The 20,017-nt window shown below is 47.9% G+C and overlaps 1 pseudogene; it reads left to right on the forward strand.

Annotated features, from left to right (window-relative positions):
* Positions 1-3,004: 3,004 nt before the first annotated feature.
* The window catches only part of LOC142586141 (uncharacterized), a 127,066-nt pseudogene continuing 110,053 nt past the window's right edge, over positions 3,005-20,017 (forward strand).

Genomic DNA, 20,017 nt, shown 5'->3' on the forward strand with positions numbered 1-20,017 from the left:
CAAACACAGCCTAGATAGCCCCACGACTGTTTCCTCCGATTCATGACGTCACAATACCTTGCCCAAAATTTTTATTGACAAGGCTGGCTCGATGAAAGCGGTGACATCAGAATCACTGTTGCGTACTAGGGAATACCCCATTAGATGCAATGCAAATTGGGCCAATATACTTGATGTCATGGGTAGGAGGGAGAGCCCTTGTGCTATCTATATGTTGTTGGATTAGCTGCGTCAGCAGTGACGACACTGCTATGCGACGCAGCCGAGCTGGCGCATAGCAGTTTCTCTGCGGCTCCGAAATGGGTAGGCCGCGTGTCATATGTACTCCTGAGGAGGAGCCAGCTTTCCATCAGCAATGCCGCTAGCAGAACCGAAGCGAGCTCGGCTACGTGGTGCATATGCTGCAGCCCGGGTACAAGAATAGTTTCGTGCAGCTGAGCGCGTGCACCAGCTGCGTACCGAGGATCCGTCAGCCTGCCAATCCGTCGTTTAACGAACCATCGGTATTCAAGTAGTGATAAACACCGCGGCCGTGATTTTCAGCTTCTCCGGTTAACCATCTGTATGGAGTGCTTGGGCAGTAATTTTTTTTTTATAGGATCAAAGTATTTTACCATATCCTACTCACCATTTTCCTGACGTCCCTAGAAAGAAATGTTCTGCCATGCCAGAACCAAGACGTTTCCACTGATTGTGAGACGGTGCTTCGGGAATTGCAACTGTGCTTTTGTTGTTGTTGTTCTTTGCTTTAATGGAGCCGTTATACACTTTATTATTTGTGGTTTGTCAAGACACGAATGTTAAATGCGTTATTTGTGCTATTTTCTGCTGTCGTTTTGTACCGCATATGTTATTGCATTTTGAACTCTTTTACATAATTCCCGTTACTCAAGGCATGTGTTGGGGCAGAGAAGGTGTTCCCCACCCTCCACAAAAAGTAAATACTGGGTATACGCTATCAAGATAGAACCATTGTTCAACGATTACATCATGGCGGCATTTGAAAGAAATACAAAGCTCAGAAGAAAAAAGTTTACCCTCACTTTAGCATACGGTAAAGAAGATGAAGGCGATGCCATTCCTAGTCAGCAGACATTCGTTACTTGAGATTGCAAAATGCCTTTATCATTCGGCCAAAACCTTAGCGCTACAAAACGGACGCACTTGAAACACTGAATAACCGTGATGACATCATAATTAAACCCGCTGGTAAGGGTGGTGCAGTCGTTATTATGTGCAAAGCCAGTTATGTAAGTGAGGCTCACAGAGTACTGAATGATCAGTCATTCTGGGCAGGCACCTCAGCTACGATCCTACCGATCAGTTCAAAAGAAAGTTATAAAAACCTTTAGAAGATCCCGTGAAAGAAAATAAAATTCGAAAACCTGCACTCAAGTCATTAGTTCCCTTAAGTCCTGCAACTGGGAGATTTTTCTGCTTCCTAAAATTCATAAAGAGAACCACTCAGGCCGAACAGTAGTTTCAAGAATAGGTAACACCACATAGAATTTGTTTTGCTGTATCAATACCCTGATAAGTTCGATCCCTCTTGAGTTTTCTTTATATATCAAAGATACTAAGCATTTCGTCTCTGATATCGCTAAGTGGCATGTTCCAAGCGATTCTCTTCTGGTCACACTAGACGTGGGGATGGTGTACACGAGCATTCCCCATACAGATGGAATTCAACCTGTACTTCGTGCGTGTAACGACTCTCCAAACGACAAACCCATCGACGATTCTACCATTGGCATAATCTAGCACTAGTCCTATATCTTAACAACTTCGAATTCGACGGCGAACATAAAGTTCAAGCTAGTCGTACCTCCACAGGCACAATAATAGGTCAATATTAGGCTCACATTTGATGGGCATGCTAAAAAAGAATTTTGTTGCCACTCGTGAGCTCAGACTATTTTATCACACACGCTTCATCGATGACATATCTTTATTTGGGATCATGGCGACGCTGCATTGCTTTCCTTCATCACCGACTTTCACAACTCGGAGCCGTCTATTTCCTTTTCCAAAAGTTATTCATCATTCAGCATAAATTTTCTTCACGTCTTAGTATCTCTGTGCAATGGTAACTTAACGACCAATCTTTATACATAGCCCACTGACCGACGGGGATATCGCCAGTTGAAAACCAGCCATATCAGACATTGTATACGAGCATTCCCCAGAGCTAAGCTATCAGATTCAACAGAATTTCTTAGGACGACCGTAAATTCACTCGCAACTAACCGTACGGGAATGCCTTCACAAACAATGGAAGATGTAGTTAAACGGGCCGACTCTCTCGGCCGACAATATCTCATTTGCACGGAAATGCGTTCGGCTCCTAATGTACGAACTATCCTTGACCTCTGGCCCTCTGCTTCTATTCCTAACGTGTTGCACGTTCTATGAAAGCATCATAACATGCTGAAACAGAGCGACCGCTTTAAGAACATTTTCACGGAATCGCGAAGGGAGGTCTGCTGTCGTTCCATGAATCTGCGTGACCTGGTAACCTCTTCCAAGACTAAATCCATTGCTCATGCTGGTTGTAATCCCTACAATAAACCTCGTTGTAGAGTTTGTATACATATGACCACATCAAATACTTCTAGAAGCAAAGCATCCAATTTTTTTGTGGAAACCAACGGCGATTTCACTTGTGACTGTACTCAAATCATCTCTCTATTTGAATGTTAAGTGTATAATATGCAGTATACTGGTCAGGCCGACACATCTTTTCGTATGCGATTCATCAACCACTACAACGCAATCTGCAGAGGATGCCGAGCAGCAAACCCTGACGCTCAGCATAGGTGCGCTCCCAAATGCAAGCTGTGCGGAGACGACCCCCTTACCGCCGCCAAGGTGTGCAAGCGACGATTTCATACGCCGTATCACGTCAGGCGTAGACGGAGGGAACGCTCCCGCTCCCTCAACGCCGAACATTTCCCGCCCATGGAGGGAGCGAATCAAGCCCGGCAAGCATCGCCTGAACGCCAATATGGTCACAGCCGCTTCCGATCCAGGGGTAGATCCAGGTGTCGTGGACGCTCCAGGGGTCGCACCAGGAGCCGCTCCGTCTCCAGGGCCAGGTCGATGTCAAGATTCCGAGTCCGATGCAGATCCGGATCCGGTTCCAGGGGCCGCCCGGGTTCCAGAACCCAGCCAGCATCTGGACCTCAGCCTGCCTCCGCACGTTGCGGTAAGCAGATCGTGCCAGATCGGCCTTGTTTGGGCCGATCTGGCACGTCCCAAGCCCGGTGCGAATATAGAAGCTGCTCAGTCGCCTCGTAACGACCCGCACCCAGAGCAAGCTAGGGACTCGGAAGTCATTCGCTTACGCAAAGAGAAGGGCACCCTCAAGAGCACGTTCAAGACGCTAGTTAACGAAATGGCAGTGATCGGGAAACTCGTCTCGAATGTGTCGGATAACGGTGCGCAAAGCAGGGCCACAGAGACTATAATCCCAGCTCAGGTAGACGGTACTGCCACGTCCTCCAAACGCAGAGCAGAAGTAAAACAAACAGGTGAATTGGGAGCGTTGTCCGCAGAAGTAAGCGAGATTAAGCAAACTCTCATTGGGCTGGCAGATGGCCTCAAAGAGGTCACCGCTAGCGTCAGTTGCCTCACCGATAACGTTGGCCAAATTTAGGTTGCACTCGGAGACCCCAAGAGGGGCCTCGGAGCCCTCGCAGATCGCATCGATGCAATTGAGGCGCGAATGGCTTCATCTTCATCCGTCGTGCAACCGCTAACTGTTCCCGCCATACGTAAGGAAGCTAGACTTCAGTATCCCACCAGGATGGCGACAGGAGGTCCCAGTCTTTGCGCCATCCTAACTGCCCCGTTAGGTGGTAGCCCGTCCGGTCCGCCATAATCGATAGGACCAAAGAGAGTTTTCGCATTTGGCAATGGAACTGCAGGGGTTATTCTAACAAAAAAGCCCCTCTGCAGTAGTTTTTCAGGTCTTTCGCTGTCAAACCTCAAGTCATTTCTCTCCAGGAAATATTAGTCTCCGCAGCCTCGCTCCTGGGCTACAGGGCCGTGTCGGGCCGCCCCGGGGGGCGAGGGATTTCCACCTTGATTGATAAAAGCCTGACTCATCTCACCCACGACCGCAAGCTGGCGAGTGGTAGAATTGAATATGTCAGGGTTTAAATCCTGCGCCACGTACCGCAGCAGAATCAGCACAGAAACAGCGCCGAAAGAGCGTGTTCGTCCTGAATATCTACAGCAACTCCAGCGACTCGCGTCAGCAGTTCAAGACCATCCTCAGGAAAGCGACCGACTTGGCCGGCCCTCGAGCCTTGGTCGTCGTCGGTGACTTTAACGCACAGTACGGCATCTGGGGTTACGTCTACGACACTACCAAGGGGCGCAACCTGTGGCAAGACGCCAACGAGATGGACCACACTCTGGTCACTGACAAGGATTTTCTACAGACATCGGCAACTCCGGCACCCGAGACTCGACACCCGACCTCGCGTTCCTCAGCACCGTCGAGGATGTGGGCTGGGAGAACACCGCCATGAAGTTTGGCAGCGACCACTACATTCTCGAGACCAACTTCAAGGTGTATCGGAGTATTATCAAGGAATTCACGTTCGTCGATTGGGAACACTTTCGTAAGATTCGAGAAGAACCCGGCAGAGCCAGCGCACCCGCCACTCTCGAAGAATGGTGCGATGGCATCCGGAACGATGCTTCCGCGGCTACCAAAAAGTATAAACCGATCTCGACTTTGAGCTGATGGACAGCAGACTTGCCCACCTAATCGAGGCCAAAAACGCCCTGCTCCGCCGACGGAAGGGTCAAAGGCTCAATCGTAGACTACGCAAAAAGATATCGGAGCTCAACAAGGTCATCAATGACCACTGCATGGCGCTATGCCAGCAGCGGTGCAACGAGCTCTGCGAATCCATCGACGGACAGATGCGCAACGGCAAATCCTGGGGTATACTGAAGCACCTTCTCAACGAAAGCGGCTCGAAGTCAAATCAGATACATACGTTGACCCGGGCCCTTCACTAAGCGACCAGGTCTCGCGCGGTCGATGAAATTCGGCCTCAGGGGATTTCATTGACTATATTTAGCGCTTTTCAGGATGATGAGATCGAGCCATTCACAGTGGAAGATCGTCACAGCTCAGCCCATACCGTGACGTCATCGCATGGTACTGACGTTGAGATTGAGAAGATGGCTTCCTCTGATCTTACACCTGTTCAAACTGAAGCCCTTTGCCGCGTTTTTGACGGCTATCGCGACATTTTTGACTGAATCTCGACCCTTAGGTCAAACGTCCGTCGTGACCCATCGCATAAACTCTGGCGATGCGAACCCTATTCACTGACGTACATATCGTGTTTTGGCGTCCGAACGAGCTGTTCTTCAACAGGAAGTCAGAAAGATGCTTGCAAAGGCCATTATCGAGCCTTCCTGTAGTCCCTGGGCGTCTCCCGTCGTACTTGTCAAAAAGAAGGATGGAACGTGGCGTTTTGTGTAGATTATCGCCATCTGAACAAAATCACAAAAAGGACGTGTACCCTTTGCCACGTATTGATGACGCTCTAGACTGCTTGTACGGTGCCACCTATTTTTCTTCTATCCACTTGCGCTCCGGCTGCTGGCAGGTATCCGTCGACGACATGGAGCGAGAGAAGAATGCATGTATTGCCCCTGACGGCCTTTATCAGTTCAAGGTGATGCCTTTCGGTCTCTGTAACGCGCCCGCCACCCTCGAACGAATGATGAACCCTTTGCTTCAAGGATTGAAGTGGTCCATCTGTTCGCGCTATCTGGACGACGTCATCGTTTATTCGCCCACATTTCACACGCATATAGACCACCTTTCAGCGATCCTTGACGTGTTCCGCCGCGCCGGTCTCCAGTTCAATTCGTGAAAATGTCACTTTGCTCGCCGCCAAATCACATTCTTTAGACACCTCGTGGACGCCAGAGGCGTGCGACCGGATCCGGACAGAATTCGCGCAGTTACAATCTTTCCTGTTCCGAAGTCTACCAAGGACGTTCCTAGTTTCGTAGGGCTGTGATCTTACTTCCGGCGCTTTGTGAAGGATTGTGCGGCTATCGCACGTCCCCTTACAGACCTCTTGAAGAAAGACGCCCCATTTATTGAGGTCTGACTACTCTTCTTACCACGCCTCCAATTCTGGCCACTTTGACCCGTCTGCTTCAACGGAAGTTCGAGCTGATGCCAGTGGTCACAGCATAGGAGCCGCGTGAGCACAACGCCAGCATGGGCATGACCGCGTTATAGCCTGTGCCAGCCGACTTCTATCACCCGCTGTGCGCAGTTATTCAATCACAGAGCGCGAGTGCCTCGCTCTTGTGTGGGCTGTTGCGAAGTACGGACTTCTGTACGCCCCTTCTGTGTCATCACTGATCACCAGGCGCTCTGCTGGCTATCCTCACTCAAGGACCCCACGGGACTGCTCGCTCGCTGGGCGTTACGCCTGCTAGAATATACCTTCTTCGTGGCATACAAGACGGGACGCTTGCACCAGGATGCTGATTGTTTGTCCCGCTACCCCGTCGACGAACCGGCTGATGTGGACGCCATCGCTTGCGTTTTCTCTTTGTCCCAGTTGCTTGAAATCGGCAACGAGCAACGCCACCATCCTTCATTACGAGCCCTCATCGACCATCTGGAGTCAACGCCTGGCAACGCCTCTCTCCGGATGTTTCTCCTTAAGGAAGGGACATTACACCGCCGCAATCTCGATCCACACGGCCTTGACCTTCTCCTCGTAATTCCATCGCACCTGCATTCGACTGTCCTCCAACAACTTCACGATGCTCCCTTGGCTGGAGACTTGGGCGTCTCGCGCACATATGACTGAGTACGCCATCGGTTCTTTCGGCCGGGTCTCGCACGCTCCGTGCGGCGCTACGTTGCCCCTTTTGAGCCCTGTCAGCGCCGGAAGAAGCCATCCACACCTCCAGCTGGATGTCTCCAGCCGATCGACACCCCACCGGAACCATTTTTTCGTGTTGGTCTTGACCTTCTTGAACCGTTTCCTCTCTCGGCCTCCGGCAATAAATGGGTCGCCGTCGCTACTGATTATGCTACGCGATACGCAATCACCATTACGCCCGCGACACTATCGCACACGCCGACCACGCGCGCGAGCTCGCGCGCACCCGTCTCGAGGCCTCACAGGAGCATCAGAAACGCCTCTATGATTGCCGCCATCGCGACATGCACTTTACTCCGCGTTCACTGGTGCTTCTCTGGTCACCAATTCGACATATGTGTCTTCCCGAAAAGCTGCTGTCGCGCTACACAAGCCCATACCGTGTGCTGCGACAAGTGACCGCTGTCACGTATGAAGTCATCCCCGCCGACCCGTCAGCGTCATCGTCGGCTGCAGGTGACATCGTTCACTTGGCGAGACACCATTCACCACGGATGTGTAGATTAAGCACCGAGACGGTGCTTCTACCACCGGGATTGATGCTACGGAACAGCCACCACAGTGAGGCTGCACTGAGCAGGAAGAAGACAACGTGGCCCCGCTTCATATAGCTTCGCCATTTTGGCCTTCCGTTAGCTTTCCTGTAAATAAATTGTATACAGTATTAGCGTCGTTGTATATAGCGTCGGAGAAGTCCAGCGGCTGCGGCTATGGCGAGCGACATGTCCAATGCGTCGGCAGTAAATACGGATCGACTTGTCGTCCACGATTCGCCATTCGGAGGGGCTGCGCTGTTCGTAAGAAGAGTAAGAAGAGCGCGGTAGGGACGCGCGTAGAGAAAAAGGTTCCGAGCGTATGGAACGAATGGATTGCAAGCAGACGTTGGAAAACTCGTGACTGACGACGGCCTGTATCAAGGAGATTGTCACCGGAGAATGATCAGGCGGTGGGAACGAAGGGGCCGTCGGTTGTGCCGCTTCGACCTCACGACGAATGATGCGGGTCGTCACATTGCGACAGAGGTCGTCACATGATGACGTAGCAGCTGTGTTTTGAAGTCCTGTGATGTGCGTGTATACCCGGCGGCTTTTAGCCTGCTCGAGACTGCGGCATTCCTTGAGGATCGTTTTACTGGTGACGTTCGTAAACACCAGTAAATTGAAGGCGTCGTCAGCAATGCCTTTGAGGACGTGATTAACCTTCTCGTCCTCAGACATGCTCGGGTCAGACTTGGCACAAAGGGCCAAAACGTCGAGAATGTACGACACGTAGGACTCGGTCGACGTCTGTACACGTGTGGCAAGGGCTTTTTTAGCATTGACTTGGCGACCGAACGGAGCTTCTCTTTGAAGAGATCCCAGCTCGAGATCTCCTCTTCGTGCAAGTAGAGCTCCGTTGATGTAGAAAAGAACGTTCGCAAGCATATTAATCGGATCCCGCCTGTGACTGATGCTGACACGTTCGTATAAGCGGAGGCAGTTGTCAACATCAGGACTGCCGACTCCGTTGCAAACTCCACGATTCCAAGGGGGGGGGGGAACGGCGACGTAGGTCGGGGCTGCTGGAGGAGACGGTTGTGTAGATGAAGTGCCGCCAGCAGGAGCCGAAGTTGCCCTGTCGCCGCTGCGACCGCTGCGAAGCTCCGTGACGGGTACGGGGAATGTCCACCTCCCCCAAATTAATGTTACGTGTAGCAGTAGCCCAATGCTATATACATTTATTCAGAAGAAGCTAACGGAAGGCTACAATGACGACGCTATGTCAAGTGGGTCCACGTCGTCGTCGTCCTCTTCAGTGCAGCCACATTGTGGTGGCTGTTTCGTAGCAATATTATATATACACATCATTTAAAACAAGGTACTGCGTCACCGCTCTGAAGGTCTTCAAAGTCTAGAACGACCATAGGTATCTTCGGAAAGTCCTGCCAAATTACCGCTGATTTGCATGAAGTGCTTGGCGGTAAATTTCAAACTATTGAAGTGGAGGATCATTTGTAGCTGTGTTTTTAGCGTTTACTCGTTGACAGTTTTTTTTCATATGGGATTGGGAATACATGTTGTTACGCGGAGATATGAAAAACAATTTGTCTGCAATGAAATAAAAGAGGTACCAGTGAAACCCAAAGGACGCGCACAGAAGGAAAAAGCGTTAGACATGGGCGGACGCTGGATTTTCAACGGTACTTTATTGCAATTCACATTGTCGCACATAACCTTTGACGCATGCTCATGTTCAACTCCGCCCAAGGCATGTGCATTGTGATACCTCAAAAAGTACACTGCTGCATGAAAACAGCCATGCAACACTACGTAAGTACGTTCTTTGTGGGTAAACACGAAGACGTATGACTAACGGAATTTCCTTTCTCATTTGCAATATGCAAAGCTTCTAAAATTCCCCGTTCGTATCTAGTCTTACTCCCCCTTAATATGGTCACACGACCGAACAGTGGGGCACTTTTCTTGCAATTGTTGCATCCGTAGTAAGGCATGCCAAATTGCTTCCCTGACACCGCTTAAGGTTGTGTTATGTCCTTGCAGGCGCTTATTAAGACACCTGCCTGTCTGCCATATATATTGACGCGTGTACTTATCTTTATCGGGCGACCACGTTTCGCCGCTTAACACATGTAATCGCACAGCGTGGGACGCGCCTGCATGTATCCGAAGTTTCTGGAAAGTTATCGATGCTTCTACCCGGCTGTCTGTTGTCGCCGAACTTGTGTTATCTGATTTCATCACCTGACGCGAATGAAGTAGAACTTTGCGGAAGGCACGCGGGCCCGAACGATCAGTCTGGAACATTCGACGACTGCTGTATAAAGGCCGACACGCTCGACCCGCTGATCAGATTTTCGACGATCGGCGACCGTGTTCGCGGCTGTCGTTGTACTATAAGTGTAGCCTATTTTTGCGCGCACAGGTTCACCCAATAAAAGTTAGTTTTGCCCTTCACAGTATTTGCTACTGCGTTCTTCAACGTCACCACCACGTGACATCTGGTGGAGGTGCTTTTCATTCATGTACCGGATGCCCCCGACAAGCCGTGATCCAAGCCCGGACCGCAAAGAGAACACCAGCGTAGTCCTGCAGCATCGAGCAAGCCGCCGTCTTCAACAGCTGCCCCCGCAGCACGGACTTCCACCTGAGAGGACCAAGAGGACTTTCGAAGAATTTTCGTGTCCCAAGGACTGGACGACTGCTTTCCAAGCAATGAACAACTTGACTCAAGCAGTCGTCCTTGCTAGTTTCTTCTACCAACCGGCAAGTGGTGACAAAACACCACGTGAACTTCCACGTCATCGTCGATGTTTTCTTCGGGGATTTCGACGGATGGTCGAGACACCATGTCAGCGACCACCAAGCGTTTTCCTGGAACAAATTGAACTTTGATGATGAAGATGATGATGTTTGAGGTTTAATGGCGCAATGGCCTGGTATGGCCAAGAGCGCCATGCTAGTGGTAATGAATATGTTGTGGTGTGATGGGTTCTATGAATTTAATGTTACGTGGCTGTAAAAAGGCCCAAAACAGTTGGTGTAAATTGCATAAAATGTATACGTAATAAAATTATGACAATGATTAATGACGTGTACTATGATCACTAAAATGCATTAAGAAAATATGATGTACTATATAATATATGCAAGATGCTAAATTGCTTAAAGAACTACTGCCTCGCCAGAGCCCTTGAAACACAAGGGCCTAGAAGCATGTGCTATTCAAAATAATTATCACAGCGGCATCCTATGAAGAGACCCCGCAGGGGCGTCTGCGTCAGCAGGCGTTTGGTGTGTTGCGACACCACGTACCCGAGCACACGAGGGTTGGACCCTCCCGCGTGTAGCCGTGCGCGGCTTAGCCGTCTCTGGGGAAAGGGGGATCCTGGAGGTTGAGCCGATGCTGGGTGTTTGGACCTTTAAGGCCCCCCGACGGAGGCAACACCTCTTCGGCCTCTGCTTCGCATAGACGGCACCTCCAGGCTGACCCACCTGGAGGAAATCGGCAGTCGCCTTTTCCTGTCCTCCTCTCCAATCTTCGTCTTTCTCTCCCACTTTTGCACCTTTCCTGTCTTCTTCTCACTTCTTTTACTTCCGTAGTTCCTGGCGGCAAGGGTTAACCTGGTGTAATTATTCAACCTTGGGTATTTCATAGTAGGTTATAGTGGCGATGCATGGCTGGCGTTTTCAAGCTTCCAATCTTGTAGCGTCCCCTAGTTGGGCTCCGTGGTGGGTGGCCACCATCGCCGCCGAATTTTCCAATTTTTTATGGCAGAAGCTTTTCCCCCATTACCTGATCGCTCCCTGAAGAGGGGGCGCACCGATGAACAATTAAACTTTTTCATGCAACCGAAAGTGTCCTTTCCGAAATACCACGTTGTCCACAGTCAGCACCAAACGAAGACAGTCCGAATGATATCACCATTTCTAGTTGCCAAATCTATCACTGAAGCAATAGGCCTGGGTTACAAAGTAACGAAGATGGGAAGTGGCGATCTTCTACTGGAAGTTCGCGACAAGCCACAGTATGACAAACTTTCAAAACTTGTAGCGTTTGGGGACATTCCCGTTTCTGTGGGACCACACAGGACGATGAATACAGTGCGCGGAGTCATTTCGGAAGATGACCTTATCGAACTTACCGAAAGCGAATTACTGGAAGGATGGCAAGAGCAGAACGTTGTCAAGGTACAAAGGATAAAAATAAGGCGAGATGACAAAGAAATACCAACAAGGCACATAATCATCACTTTTGGAACTAGCAACTTACCAGACTCAATAGAAACAGGATACTGCAAACTCCGTGTAAGGCCATACATTCCTAAACCACGCCGATGCTTCAAGTGTCAGCGGTTCGGGCACGGTTCGCAAAGCTGCCGAGGTCGCACTACTTGTGCAAAATGTGCATCAAATGAGCACTCGTCCGACACTTGCAAATCCACCATCCGTTGCGCTCACTGTGAAGGAGATCACCCCGCATACTCTCGCTCTTGTTCATCCTGGAAAAAAGAAAAACAAATCATCGAAATCAAAGTAAAAATGAACCTATCCTTCCAAGAGGCGCGCAAACGCTTCTCGATCAATCAATCTAGTCCATCCTACACCGATATGGCGCGCCGTGGGGCAGCGCTACATCCTTCGGCGGCCACCCCAGTCACACGGAGTGTGACGGCGGTCACGCCATCAGCCCCCCGGCTGGAACAGCCAGCGCTGTACCGGCCCCCCCAAAGGAGGAGCAGCAGACCCTCGGGCCTGTTGTACCCAAGGCCACTGCGCGTGCAGATAGGCCCGTCACCCCTGCGAACGTGCGCGCTGCGCAGGCACTATCCACCGCCTTAGACGAGGTGATGGATACAAATACAAATCCGGCGTCTCAGACACCGAAGGAACGGCGCAGCTCCCTTGAGCGCGCCCGGAAGATAGAGAGATCTCGTTTCACGGAGCCTGGAAAGGTCTCGTGAGATAATCTAATCCACATTTCTTAGACACACAGCACAAAACACATACATTATGGATACACAGAATATACAATGGAACGTCAGTGGTTTACCCCACAACCTAGACGACATTAAGGAACTCTTACACAAGTACAGTCCAAAGGTGCTGTGTGTCCAAGAAACACATCTTAATTCTTCACGCACGAACTTTCTCCGGCAGTATACCGTTTATCGAAAAGACCGCGACGACGCGCTCACCTCGTCTGGCGACGTGGCAGTAATAGTAGATAAGGGTGTTGCTTGCCGGCAACTACAGCTTAAAACAACTCTAGAGGCAGTTGCAGTCCGTGCGGTACTGTTTAATAAACTGATCACAATTACCTCTGTATACATCCCCCCGAACTACCAACTTTCAAAAACAGAATTTCACACCTTTATTTATGAACTGCCCGAACCGTACGTTGTCGTTGGAGATTTTAATGCACACAACACCCTTTGGGGAAGCCGTCGTTGTGACGCCAGAGGACGCTTAGTTGAAACTTCCTCCTCACTACAGATGCTTGCTTGCTTAATGGGAAAGAACCTACATTTTACAGTGTCGTAACCAATGCTGTCTCATCTATCGATTTAAGCATCGCAGCGAGTTTACTCTTGCCGCATCTGGAGTGGAACGTAATTAAGAATCCCTACGGGAGCGATCATTTCCCCATTGTCATAAAACTAACAAAAGGTGATGAGTGCTCTCACCATGTCCCCCGGTGGAAAGTCGATTGTGCCGACTGGACACGATACAGGGAGATGACACATTTGACTTGGAATGATATCAGCAATCTTTCTATCGAAGATGCAGTGGCATATTTCACGGCGTTCATAGTTGATGCGGCGTCAGTATGTATCCCCGTAACAAATGGATCATCCGGTAAGCGACGTGTTCCATGGTGGAACAATGACTGCAAGAAAGCGTGTAGAAATCAAAATAAAGCTTGGAACAACCTTCGAGACTCTCCAACTACGAAGAATTTGAATATTTTCAAGAAAATAAAGTCTGAGGGTAGAAGAACGCGGCGCCGTGCCCAAAGGGAAAGCTGGCAGAAATATATTTCTAGCATTAACTCTTATACTGACGAACGAAAAGCCTGGAACAGAGTGAATAAAATCAAAGGTCGGCAAACTCATCCTCTACCATTAGTAAACACACAAGGAAACACTCTTCAGGACCAAGCTGACTCTCTAGGGGCACATTTTGAAAACATTTCTAGCCTATTGCATTACTCCGATGCATTCCTTAGATACCAGAAACAAGCTGAGAGACTGCCTCTGGACCTAAAAGGAAAGAGCAATGAATCCTACAACCGTCCTTTCAATATGGCTGAATTTCAGGCTGCACTACATAGTTGCAATAAATCAGCTCCTGGAAGCGATCGAATAATTTACGAGATGATTCAACACCTGCATCCCGAAGCACACAAAACACTCCTCTCCCTTTTTAACGCCATATTCTCTGCCAGCTACATCCCGTCAGCTTGGAAGCAAGCAGTCATAATCCCTATTCTGAAAGAGGGCAAGGACCCGTCTTTGGCCAGCAGCCATAGGCCTATAGCCCTAACAAGCTGCCTATGTAAGTTTTTTGAGGAAATTACTAACCGTCGCTTGGTGCATTTTCTTGACAGTAACAAGATACTAGATCCCTTGCAGTGTGGCTTCAGGAACATAGATCCACAACAGATCAACTTGTCCGTATCGAGACAAATATCCGGGATGCCTTTGTGCACAAACAGTTTTTCTTATCAGTATTTTTAGACATGGAGAAAGCATACGATACTACTTGGCGTTTCGGAATTCTTCGTGATCTAGCTGGAATGGGCATCCGAGGCAACTTGATAAAGGTGATTCAAAGTTATCTGTGCAACCGCACATTTCATGTTCGTGTTGGTAATGTCCTATCTCGTCTATTTACTCAGGAAACAGGTGTGCCCCAAGGTGGAGTGCTGAGCTGTACTTTATTCCTTGAAAAAATGAATTCGCTCCATACTATCATACCTCGTACAATGTTTTATTCCGTATACGTGGATGATATCCAAATAGGTTACAAGTCATGTAATCTTAGCATCTGCGAGCGACAAGTGCAGCTTGGCCTGAATAAATTGTCTAAGTGGGCAGACGAGAATAGGTTTAAACTAAACCCTGAAAAAAGTACATGCATTCTTTTCTCCAATAAGAGAGGGGTAATACCGGAGCCCGTTATTGATCTTAATAGAGAACGGCTATCTGTTAGTCATGAACATAAATTTCTAGGCCTCATTTTAGACTCCAAATTAACTTTTATCCCACACTTAAAATATTTAAAAATGAAATGCTTGAGGACAATGAATATACTGAAGCGCTTGTCCCGCACATCTTGGGGAAGTGACAGAAGATGCCTCTTGAGCTTGTACAAAAGCCTTATATGGTCACGCCTTGACTACGGCGCCATTGTGTATAACTCTGCGACGCTTAGTGCTTTGAAGATGCTCGATTCCGTCCACCACTTGGGTATCCGTCTTGCTACTGGTGCGTTCAGGACTAGCCCCGTAGAAAGCCTGTACGCTGAATCTAACGAATGGTCCCTACATCTTCAAAGAACATATTTAAGTCTCTCATACGCCCTCAAAGTGAAATCAGATTTCCATCATCCATGTCATTCAGTTATTTACGACCTGTCTACGGCTAGGCTTTTCCGTAACCGACCAGGCACTAGACCCCCTCTGTCCCTTTGGTGGTTGGAAGCGCTGTCCGAAGAAACAGGTGCGCCGATTTTAGAGAATGTCATAATGACAACTACGCGGCTTCCACCGCCGTGGGATTGGCAGTCTATCAAATGTGACGTCTCGTTTGCAGAAATATCAAAACGAGCACCTGAGGCACACATACGGTCACATTTTCTTGAGCTTCAGGAGAAATATTCTTGTGCTGAATTCTACACAGATGCCTCTAAGTCTTCTTCTGGTGTTGCTTACGCAGCACTAGGACCAACATTCTTAATATCCGGCACATTGAACCCACATACATGTATCTTTACAGCGGAAGCATATGCAATACTCTCTGCAGTGAAGCACATCAGGCAAACGAATCTTACTAGGGCTATAGTATTCACAGACTCATTGAGTGTAGTGCGAGCCCTTATAAATATGGGTAAACATAAAAACACTGTCTTTAATTAACTGTAATACATTGCTATGCTCAGCTTATAGTGCTAAGCAAACGATCATCCTATGCTGGGTACCTGGCCACTGTGGCATAAAGGGCAACGAAGCTGCTGACGAGAAAGCTACTTCAGTAGCTTTTAGTGACACGGATATAAACATACCCATCCCAGCCACAGATCTTAAAGCATACCTGCGTCACAAGCTCAAAATCCATTGGCAGCAACAGTGGAATGCTCAGATATCAAATAAACTGCACTTGATAAAACCCAAATTAGAATATTGGGTATCAGAGAGAACATCACGATATAACGAAGTGCTTCTTTGCCGATTAAGAATAGGACACACTTACGACACTCACTCTTACCTCTTGACTGGGGGGTATCCTCCCACTTGTAGTAAGTGCGGCCAAAATCTCACAGTCCTGCACGTTCTCATTCAATGCCCTGCAATAGAAGCACAGAGGAAAAAGTATTTCATTTCCGCATATCGCGAAAATATTCCTCTTCACCCGAAATTTTTTCTCAGCAATGAACCCCTTTTTAATCCGAAACTAGTTTTAGAGTTTTTAGCTGAAACAGACACTCTCGAAATAATTTGGCCAGGGAATTTTTAGCGCACTATAACAGCCCCTGTACTCAAAGAAATTCTTGAAGCTAAAGTGTCAACGTTATTTTTATCGCATCATGCCTTTAACGCATCAACGTTGTATCGCATCATACCTTTAATCATTGCCATAGCGCATAGCACTACTACGTGTCAATATTTTAGCAACAATACATTTTACGCCATTAACAGCAACAGATTTTAGGCCTCTTTACAGCCTTCTCAGATATATCATGAGGAATTCATTGTCTGCGCCATTCACAATGCACTGTAAACATTACATTTGTCATGGCGCTCTTTGGCCATAACTGGCCCTTGCCCCATAAAACACCACCCATCATCATCATCATCCTCTGAAGAGAGGAGACGCTACGAACTAATGGGGCTAATAACATGCAGCACAACTTCTTTCAGGAAACCTAGCACAGCGTCGATATCAAAGAGTGGTTCTGCAGCCAGTAACAAAACAGGATGAACAGGGATGTGCTGCCGGTATGCTAAGGGAAAATGTTTTTTTTTCTTTCAGATTCGGCTTCCCGACACTCCAGAAATACGTGGAGAACGGTATACCTCTCCCCGCATCTACCACAGGTTGGAGGCTCGTTTCCGGTGAGTAAAAAGTTATGCGTGCGAATTGTGTGTCCTATTCTTAGACGACAGAGTAGGACATCTGCCCGGCGTGATTTTGTTACAGAAGGCCAGAAACCTAATGGTGGCTTTATTACATACACCTCATTATTTGTTTCCAGGTGCCACAAGCATTGCCAGTAGTTTCTTAGTTTCCTTCTTAAAAATGGCTTCAGGTCTCTGACAGGAACCGAAGCAGTACGATTAACTGCACGCAATGAAATTGATGTGGTCATCTGGTCCGCTAGAACGTTACCCTCGATGCCCCTATCCCCAGGCCCCCAGCGTATAATCACATGTTCATTAGATATATATGCTTTACATACCACGGAGTGGAGTTCATTAATTACCGGATTTTTGTGGTTTACCAAAGACCGTTGAGGCCTTCACAACACTAAGGGAGTCCGTATAAATAACTGATTTCTGGAGTTTTGATTTCTTTACATGCTTTACAGCCGACAACAGTGCGTACGCCTCAGCCGTAAAGATACTAGTTTCCGGATGCTGTACATCGGTTTCCGAGAAGGATGGACCAACGGCTGCATAGGACAACCCATCGTGTGACTTCGATGCGTATGTGTAGAACTCCGTGCAGGAGTGTTTATACTGGAGTTCCCGGAAATGCATTTGGATTTCAATCTCTGGAGCGTGCTTTGTATCATCATCATCATCATCATCATCATCATCATCATCATCATCATCCTGGTTACGCCCACTGCAGGGCAAAGGCCTTTCCCACTTCTCCAACTACCCCGGTCATGTACAATGCATGTATGTATGCATGTATGCATGTACAATGCCATGTTGTCCCTGCAAACTTCTTAATCTCATCCACCCACCTAACTTTCTGCCGCCCTCTGCTACGCTTCCCTTGGAATCCATTCAGTAACTCTTAATGACCATCGGTTATCTTCCCTCCTCATTACGTGTCCTGCCCATGCCCATTTACTTTCTTGATTTCAACTAAGACAGCGTTACCTCGCGTTTGTTGCCTCACCCAATCAGCTCTTTTCTTATCACTTAACGTTATATCTATCATTCTTCTTTCCATAGCTCGCTGTGTCGTCCTCAATTTGAGTAGAACCCTTTTCGTAAGCCTCCAGGTTTCTGCCCCGTAGGTGAGTACTGGTAAGACAAAGCTATTATATACTTTTCTCTTGAGGGATAATGGCAACCTGCTGTTCATGATCTGAGAATGCCTGCCAAACGCATCTCAGCCCATTCTTATTCTTCCGATTATTTCCGTCTCATGATCCGGATCCGCCGTCACTACCTGCCCTATGTATATGTATTCCCTTACGACTTCCAGTTCATCGCTGCCTATTGTAAATTGCTGTTCTCTTCCGAGACTGTTAAGCTTTACTTTAGTTTTTTGCAGATTAATTTTTAGACCTACTCTTCTGCTTTGCCTCTCCAGGTCAGTGAGCATGCATTGCAATTGGTCCCCTGAGTTACTAAGCAAGACAATATCATCAGCGAATCGCAAGTTACTAAGGTATCCTCCATTAACCTTTATCCCCAACTCTTCCCAATTCAGGTCTCTGAACACCTCCTGTAAACACGCTGTGAATAGCATAGGAGATATCGTATCTCCCTGCCAGACGCCTTTCTTTATTGGGATTTTCTTGCTTGCTTTATGTAGGACTACGGTGGCTCTGGAGCTGCTATTTTTGGATACGGCTCGTCTACACCCTGATTCCGCAACGCCTCCATGACTGCTGAGGTTTCGACAGAATCAAACGCCTTCTCGTTATCAATGAAAGCTATATATAAGGGTTGGTTATATTCCGCACATTTCGCTATCACCTGATTGATAGTGTGAATATGATCTATTGTTGAGTAGCCTTTACGGAATCCTGCCTGGTCCTTTGCTTGACAGAAGTCTAAGGTGTTCCTGACTGTATTTGCGATTACCTTAGTAAATAGTTTGTAGGCAACGGACAGTAAGCTGATTGGTGTATAATTTTTCAAGTCTTTGGCGTCCCATTTCTTATGGATTAGGATTATGTTCGCGTTCTTCCAAGATTCCGATACGCTCGAGGTCATGAGGCATTGCGTATACAGGGTGGCCAGTTTCTCTAGAACAATCTGTCCACCATCTTTCAACAAATATGTTGTTACCTGATCCTCCCCAGCTGCCTTCCCCCTTTGCATATCTTCCAAGGCTTTCTTTACTTCTTCCGGCGTTACCTTTGGGATTTCGAATCTTCTAGACTATTTTCTCTTCCATTATCGTCGTGGGTGCCACTGGTACTGTATGAATCTCTATAGAACTCCTCAGCCACTTGAACTATCGAATCCATATAAGTAATGATATTGCCGGCTTTGTCTCTTAACGCATACATCTGATTCCTGCCAATTCCCAGTTTCTTCTTCAGTGTTTGTAGGCTTCCTCCGTTCCTGAGACCATGTTCAATTCTATCCATATTATAGTTCCTTATGTCAACTGTCTTACGCTTGTTGATGAACTTCGAAAGTTCTGCCAGTTCTATTCTAGCTGTGGGGTTAGATGCTTTCATACGTTGGCATTTCATGATCAGATCTTTCGTCTCCTGCGATAGTTTTCTGGTATTCTGCCTAACGGAGTTAAAACCGACTTCCATTGCACACTCCTTGATGATGCCCACAAGATTGTCGTTCATTGCTTCAACACTAAGGTCCTCTTCCGGAGTTAAAGCCGAATACCTGTTCCGTAGCTTGATCTCTTCTATTTCCTTCTATCATTCTATTTGTTTATATTTCAGGAAGGATTTCGAATAATGTTTTGAACTTGACACGCTCTTAAAGTGGTCCCCAAGTGAGTCTGCCTGATCTTGCACCGTATCGCCCAGTGTGTTTAGCAGAGGGAGTGAATATGTTTGTCGCCCTCTAATTCTATTTACCCTTTCCCAGACTTTCGCATCCCCTGTAAACGAGTTAATACTCGATAAAAACTCCTGCCAACTTTCTCTTCTGCCCTGTCGGCGGGTTCTGCTGCCTTGGGACTTTACTTTTTTGAGTTGACAAGATTATCTGCAGTGGGCGAAGCGCGTAGCAACCCCCATGCTTTGTTCTCATTCCTACGTGCGATTCTACATTCATCGTTCCACCACGGCACACGCCGTTTGCATGCCGAACCACATACTTCACGTATGCATTTAGAGGCGGCATCTATTATGAATGCTGTAAAATACTCCACAGCAGCATCAATTCCTAACGAGGGCATGCCACCCCATGATATACTAGTT

The sequence above is a fragment of the Dermacentor variabilis genome, chromosome 6, assembly GCF_050947875.1.
Source record: "Dermacentor variabilis isolate Ectoservices chromosome 6, ASM5094787v1, whole genome shotgun sequence".
Classification (NCBI taxonomy): Eukaryota; Metazoa; Arthropoda; class Arachnida; order Ixodida; family Ixodidae; genus Dermacentor; species Dermacentor variabilis.